The sequence below is a fragment of the Macaca fascicularis genome, chromosome 18, assembly GCF_037993035.2.
Source record: "Macaca fascicularis isolate 582-1 chromosome 18, T2T-MFA8v1.1".
NCBI classification, from domain to species: domain Eukaryota; kingdom Metazoa; phylum Chordata; class Mammalia; order Primates; family Cercopithecidae; genus Macaca; species Macaca fascicularis.
In genome coordinates, this window is record NC_088392.1 from 197,774 (window position 1) to 205,706 (window position 7,933).

General features: G+C 48.7%; 1 long non-coding RNA gene across 2 annotated transcripts; it reads left to right on the top strand.

Annotated features, from left to right (window-relative positions):
- The first annotated feature begins 338 nt into the window (after positions 1 to 338).
- LOC135968176 (uncharacterized) lies at positions 339 to 1,994 on the top strand. Of its 2 annotated transcripts, none has more exons than XR_010582733.1 (2): positions 339 to 389; positions 1,765 to 1,994. It is a non-coding gene; the product is annotated as an uncharacterized lncRNA (long non-coding RNA). The 2 variants fall into 2 exon arrangements; XR_012427133.1 differs by having other exon boundaries at positions 345 to 389; positions 1,768 to 1,994.
- Positions 1,995 to 7,933: the final 5,939 nt, after the last annotated feature.

The window sequence follows — 7,933 nt, forward strand, 5'->3', positions numbered from 1 at the left end:
GACCACGAGTCCTTCCTAGGTCCTGGGGGCTACCCCACTTTACACGCACGGTTCCATGCACAAATCTACGCGTGGCAGTTGTTAGCCCCAGCTTAGAGATGAGGAAAACGCTGCTGGAAAAGCTAAGTGAGAAAATCAGACTTCAGCACACCTGCCATCTCCAAGACCACTACTACTCTATGTGCTAGGGTCTCAAGGGTTGGGTGTGTGGCATTTTAAGTGACTAATTGTAGGTGGTTTTCTTCTCTCCTACACCTGTTTAGCCTGAACGTGCACGTACATGCTCTGCTGCAGGTGCACTGCCGTATGTAGACCAGCAATGCTCTTTCCTGCCTCAGGTTCTCGTCACTGCCTTCCGGAAAATCTCACCTGCTTTACAGCCAAGCCAGGTAGGCCTGGTCAGCCGCACAGTGAAACTCCTGCAGTGTCAGAGCTAAGTGCTGGCTGAGACTTTAACGGCGAAGACAGTGGAGTAATGGGGATAAACTGAGCAAAACTGTATTGTAACGCAGATGAACGTCTAGAAGCAAAAGAAACTGACACCCCTGAGAGCAGGCGACTGTCTCTTACTATGATGTTAATAGCAGCTTGCTGTTTCCAGTGTCTCCGTGTGCCAGGGTTTCCAGTCAGCGTTTGTGTTTATCTGCTCTTGGGCTACCTGATCAAACCTCTGCAGAGATCAGGGATATCTAAATTGACCCAGTATCTGCAGGCTGGCTGCTCAGAGGCCGTGGTGTGGAACGGCCAGGACATCGCTTAGTCATACGGGGCACAAGCATGTCACTTGCCACTCCTGTCTTTCTGTTTCATCAAACCCTCTTTTCTCCTGAATATTGACCATAGCAAAGTCATTAGCCTTTGAGATGCATTTGAAACATCAACTTGCTTTGTTCAAGAGGTTTAAGACACACGTAAGTCTTTCTTGCCATGCTCAACACACACAGCCGGCCGTTTCTGAAGTCAGTGTTTCTGGAACAAAAGCCTCGGCCTGCCCCAGTGAACATTCACACTGAGCACACTGTCGCAAGGCTGCTTGGCCAACCAGCAGGGGGCAGGAGAGAGCTGCAGGGGCCACGTGGGGTCCCTGCAAAGGCGCCTCACTCCCTCAAATCAAGAGCGGTGCCTCCTGCCAATCCAGGGGGTTCCTCCAAGGGGAAGAGGCCTCTTCAGCTGCTACTGCACTGATTTCAGACGGCTCAGCCAATGGGGCAACAGATTCAAGAGAGTTCCATGTTGTTTAAGGAAAACTTCTGTTACCAGGCAACCTTAGTACCATATTCAACGTAAAATAACCAACAACATTGTTTCCAAAACAACATGCTACTAGTGCCTTATCCTTCAATGCTGCTTAAACACGGAAAAGTATGAGGAAAAAAGAGCATGGCACTTACTTCTTAAAAAATAACACCTCTTCCAGGTTATTTTTACCCCTATCATAAAGACTTAGAACTGTGGATTCCCTACAGGAATGTGGAGTGGGGTTGGATCCCCACACTGACCCAGCCTCACCCCAGGTCAGTCATCCCCCCACCACGGGGTTCACACCTCTCCAGGCCCTGTCACCTCATCAAGGAAAGGTGGCGTCTCTGAGCTCTCTTCGCAGGGAGACACAGACACACCCACAACTACTTTGAAATCCTAAACATATTTAAGGACTTCATTATTAGTTTTTTAAAACTGTAAGAACAAAGTGACCCTGGTTTTAACCTCTCTGCCACAATAACACCGTGTACATCTGTCTTTTGCTATTTGTTCCTTCTCCAGCAGCTGCTGCCTGGCTGGCCGACTGCAGAAGAACAGCCTCTGGTACTCCCGGGAAGCCCTCGGTAAAAGCGTGAACACCACGATCACGTCTCAGGACGCCGCACATGTTAGGGTCGCCCACAGACCGCCATTCCCAGTGCCTAGAAGGCACTGAACGGGCCTCCTGCTCTTTGTAAATGTCAACTTTCCTAAGCTAAGTTTTCTTGAAAATTTTTAACTGCAGTCCACACGTACTTCTTTGTGTCTTGTTTTTATCCTAGAGGAATACTTTTATGGAAAATTAAGCTTGCAAGGTTGAAGGATTTTCTGAAAGTCGACTCCTAATCCTGGAAGAAAAAAAAAATGGGCCAAATGTGGTGCTCACGCCTGTAATCCCAGCAGTTTTGGAGGTTGAGGCCAGGAGATTGCTTGAGCCCAGGAGCTCGAGACCAGCCTGGAAAACATGGCAAAACCCTGTCTCTACTAAAAATACCAATAATAATAATAATAAAGCTGGGCATGGTGACGTGTGTCTAGTCACAGCAACTCAGGAAGCTGAGGTGGGAAGATCACCTGAGCCCAGGAGGTGAAGGCTGCAGTCAGCCCAGATTTGCATCACTGCACTCCAGCTTGGGCGACAGAGTGAGACACTGTCTCGAAAAAACAAAAAGCAAAAACAACTGCATAAATCATTATAGAAGGGAGCTGGCCAGGCGCAGTGGCTCACCCCTGTAATCCCAGCAATTGGGGAGGTCGAGGTGGGCAGATCACCTGAGGTCAGGAGTTTGAGACCAGCCTGGACACTATGGCAGAACCCCATCTCTAATAAAAATACAAAAATTAGCGGGGCATGGTGGTGGGTACCTGTAATCCCAACTACTGGGGAGGCTGAGGCAGGAGAATCACTTCAACCCTGGAGGCGGAAGTTGCAGTGGGCCGAGACTGCGTCACTGCACTCCAGCCTGGGCAACAAGAGTGAGAGTCCACTTCAAAAAATAAAAATAAAAATCAAGGGAGCTAATGTTTTTCATTTAAAGGAAGGGAGAAGAACATTCAGTATTTATACCTCTCAAGCACACATCTCCAGTGGTGTCCTAAAGTATTCAAGATACACATTCCTACAAATAGAGCTCAAAACTACTCACCAAGTTACATGCTAAAAGCACATGCATTGTAAGAATGCTACATTATATTTTTTGAGCATCTGTATCCAATATTTTAGCATACTGGCAGTTTTCCCTTCAGGTGCTGTATGCCTAAATTATTACATGTTTAGTCATTCATTTTAGAATTTATGACTATTATGCTTTAGGCAATAAACATAAGCTACTAAATTAATGACTTAGGGGAAAAGTTACTAAGTTAACTTGGAAGTTAAACTTTGCAAACTGAATTTGTTGGACCTCATTCAAGCTAGATGATCAGTTTTTTAAATTGTTTCCTGTGTGTTTCCCTCCAGGATGGAAATAGCTTCACTCTCATCCACTGTGCACACTGCAGCCCACGCCTCTCGTCCACCGCGCCACACTGCAGCCTGCAATTCACCCTGTACCAGGCTTTCCACACCGTACCTGAAAGTCACTAAGTATAACCAAGAAGGAAATGAAAAGCAGATAAATGACTTCCACCCCTACATCCAGCATGCAAATGTTAAACATTCATCAAAGTAAAACCAAAATCCCATGTTAGCTCACGATTGTAACTGGTAGAGTTATGTGCATGGCAATTTAAAAAGTCTAGTTAAGTAAAAACCTAATTGAGACTCTCAAGAAAGACATCTGCAAAGATTGACAGTGAGGAGAGGACTTCACTCTGCATCCAGCCTGTTCTGGAAGCCACGGCCAAATATCAGGTTGTATAGATCCGAAAAGCAGGAAAAAAACAAGTATTGAAAGGTGTACAGTCTCAGCAATGTACAAATTCGATGTAGGATGCTCAGAAACCTTGAATTTCCAATCAGGAAACAGCAACATGAGCAAGTTTCCCAGAGTGCCCACTTTCTACCTACGGCACGTGTAACAGTTACGCTGGCCACCTCCGGGGGAACAGAGGCTTCCTGGTCACATTCGCTCTGGCAGCCACACAGCTGGCCCCGCCAAACACCTGTCTAATACTGAGGAACCACTCTCTCCCTGGGCTTTGCTCACTCTAGCCAGGAGAGCATATTTACAGAGTACTTTACTGAGTCCTCGTTCAATGCGTCAAGCTTGTTGAAGGCAGGGCAACCCCATTCCTGGCCCAATTAAGTGAACTGAGCAGAGCAAATGCCTCCAGTTGGACGGCACTCAGTCACAACAGCAGTGGCCACTGTTCACAGGGCGCTGGCTTCGTGCCGAGAACAGTTACAAGCGTCTTCTCTCTGTCCGAGGAATGTGCACTGCAACCCTGTGGGGCCGTTTGCAACGTCCACCAGAGTTCTGAGGCAGCCAAGTCCAGGCTGTCCGTGGGCCTTGCCACGTGGCCGTCCACGTCCCCTGCAGATCAGACCTCACTGCAGGGACCACGGGTTCCAGGGCTGCCTTGAGGCACATGCTCCCTTCACCACCTCCTCCTGGCCCCTGACATCAACCCTCACCACTGCTGCCAACACTTGATTTTCTCATGGCTCCTGAGGGGCCTGTTCTGCCCTTCCCTGCTCCCTGCGTCCGGCTTGGAGGGTACCCACATCAACGCCAACGCTCATGTAATCACCAACCTTTCCACGGGCTTGATGCCTAGGAGTCTCAATATCAGAAAGTCAGATTCCTGTGCTTGTTGGAGAATTTCTTCCCATTGTACAAGTGAAGGAGATAAAATTCTAGGTGCCTGCAATAACCTCATTTCCACAACGAAGCAACTTCAGTAGTAGCACAAAACAAACAAACAAAAAAAGCTTTTTTTTTTAAACTTCTTTTATACAAGCTAAATACAATTTAATTTTTACATCCACGTTCTCATCAGCTCCCACCTGGTGAGCAGGCAAATAGTAATTTTCAAAGAAACAAATTGTTGCATAATTTTAACACTTAGCATTATCACTATTAAGCAAGAAGTATCCCAAAAATACATGATGATCTTGTTCTCACGTTCAAAAATTGATTGTCACACAGTGAAATAACACTTAATGCAAAGGAAATTTTCTTTTCAGGTATCTGTTCTGGAAAAGAAAAAAAAAAGATTTCTGGCAAAGAGATAAACATTAATTATGTAACAATCCAAAATGCCTCTGGGAAAAATGATGTCATCCAATTAGTTCTTTGAAGTGTTACAAATGCAGCTGAGTTTTAATAGTAATTTCTCCATAATTATCAAAAGAGTCTTTAAAAATCTTAGTGCTGAAATAACTATAAATGGATATAATACGCAAAGCAGAAGAGTTAACATTTGGGGTAGATTTTGGCCCATATTTTTAACATATGCATAGTTATTCACCTAGTTGAAGCTTATCCCTCTCCTCCTAGGCTCTTCAAGACTGATTTTCAAACATAGACTGGCTTTTGGTACATGAAGGCAGCTTTAAAAGATGTCAGGATCAGGCCGGGCACAGTGGCTCAAGCCTGTAATCGCAGTATTTTAGGAGGGCAAGGTGGGCCGATCATTTGAGGCAAGGAGTTCGAGACCAGCCTGACCAATATGGCAAAACCCAGCCTATATTAAATATTTTTGTAATTAGCCAAGCATGGTGGCACACACCTATAATCCCAGCTACTTGGGAGGCTGAGGCAGGGAGAACTGCTTGAAACCAGGAGGCGGAGGTTGCAGTGAGCCAAGATCGCACCACTGCACTCCAGCTTGGGCGACAAAGAGAGACGGTCTCAAACTAGAACTTAGCCCTCAGGAAAAGCATTGAGCACCCCCCACCCAAACCAACCCAAGGAATCACAAGGCAATGGTTATCATCTGATTTGGACAAATAAAGTTCTGTTCTCCCCTCTGAACACAATGGTAAACACCTGCCATCAGCCCACAGAAACTCCCAGGACCCAGTAACACTGGACTAGCAAGATCAATGGGCCACGTATGCAGGGTTCAGCAGCAGAAAGTCATGGCACCGAGAATGGTGTGTGCTCAAACCAGATTCCTTGCTTTCGGGGAGAAGGGGCTTCCCGGGAACATCTAGTCCAGTGGGATGGTTTCCACTTCCACCATGAGGAGGAAATGGGGGATTTCCTGAGGGCACTGACAGGACCTGGGTCTCTGCCCCTTTGTCCTCTGTCCTGTTATGGGATGAGGGTGGGCTGAAGGCAGGTTTCCCCTACATCTTCCGGGCAGGAGAGATGGAGCTGACAAGTGGACGACGCTTTTTCCAAAACATTCCCATGTTTATAACCTGTTATCAACCTGTTTTCCCTGGAGATCAGTGAAGCAGCATCATTGATTCTCTTCCATTAAGGACAACCCGGTGTTACGGGAGGCAGGAGACGACATGCGAGCTGGTCTGAGTCAGTCACTTGTGTCTGGTCCCCAGCGTGCTCGTCTATCAAATGGGCGGCCCCACAGACCAGTGACTTTGAACCAGAGTTCCATGGAGGTTGCCCAAGGACAGGGAGGGGGAAGAGGGGGAAGAGGAGGGAGGAGGAAAGGGAGGAAGGAAGGAAGAAGGGGAGAGGAAGGAAGGAAGAAGGGGAGAGGAAGGAAGGAAGAAGGGGAGAGGAAGGAAGGAAGAATGGGAGAGGAAGGAAGGAAGAAGGGAAGGGGAAGGAAGAAGGGGAGAGAAAGGAAGGAAGAAGGGAAGGGGAAGGAAGAAGGGGAGGGGGCGGAAGAGGAGTGTGGAGGGAGGAAGTGGAGGGAGGAGTGTGGAGGGAGCACTGTGGAGGGAGCAGTGTGGAAGGAGGAGCAGAAGGGGGGTTCTCTGAGGAGGAGGGCCAAGTTTTTGAGGTGTCTTGGAGTCAGAGGTGGCAGTGGCTTGGGCTCTAGGCCCTCTGTTGCATAGTTTTAGGCTTTAACTATTTATATTTGTGGACTCTTTAAAAGATTTAATTTGAAGGAAACCGGAGTTGGGGATACCTTGCTTCTAAAACACAATTTCTCAAGCCTGAGACTAAGTGCTAGGCATTGCTCATTCTGTTACAATCATTTCCTCCTATTTAAAATCAGCCACACACCCCCAATCTCCCTTCAGGGCAAACACCTTTTCCGAGGATCTCAAACAGCAGAGCGAGCGGCCCGTGACCCCAGCCGTGGGCACGAGGAGCGAAGAGGAGACGTGTGGAGAGGGCTGCTGATGACATGAGAGGTAGAGGCCCGGCACCTCCCTGCAGGGGCTGTGCTCCTCCAGGCCTAAAGGACATCCTCGCCTCTGGGGTGAACAAGCAGCACAAACTATCAACACTTATTCCAAAAGAACAGGAAGAAAATTCAAACGAAGTTAATACAGTTACCCCAACACAACACTGCAGCAGCCCAGAAACAGGAGGGCCATTGAGCCTGAGGTGGGCGGTTCCAATAGCAGGACAGCGACGTTGGCATTAGGGCTTTTCGGCAAAGAAAAAAAAAAAAAAGACACAAAAGGTAACATGGGCCACCCATTATTTCCTGCCAGTGGAAAGACACCCACAGGCCCCCAGATGCCAACGGCCCCTTGGGAACGAGCTCACGCAGCACTTCAGGTCTTCGCACGAGCAGGCACGTGGTGTCCTCAGTACCCCCGCCTGTGACACACACACCACACTTGACTCCCATACCTGAGGGTCCAGGGGAATGGCGGGAAGTTCTCGGGGGACCGGGCATCCTGTGAGGGCACTGCATGACTATGTACCTCAGAGGGGTCCCCGGGCAGCTGCTCTCTCTCCAAAGGATGAACTGGATCCTGACCACACCCAGATTGTGCTGGCCTCCAAGCCGAGCGCCAACATCTCACATCCAAAGGGATGCACAGATGTCTGCTGCACGTGGAGCCCAAGTCCCTCGCAGAGCTCAGGACGAACCCAGTGTCCAGGCCTGGGGCCGTCACCAGCCAGGAGAGGTGTCCGGGGCACTTCCCAGCGATGGCCACAAGAAGAAACAACTCAGGACAAAGCCAGTGTCCAGGCCCAGGGCCGTCACCAGCCAGGAGAGGCGTCCGGGGCATTTCCCAGCGATGGCCATGGGAAGTAACAACCCAGGCCCATCAGGGGCTTCCTCACTATGCGGGTGTTAGAAGTAGAGACAGAGGTCCAGGTCTAGTGGCACAAACAGCGACGGATCCATGGAAATGCGGGCGTGGCCCCTC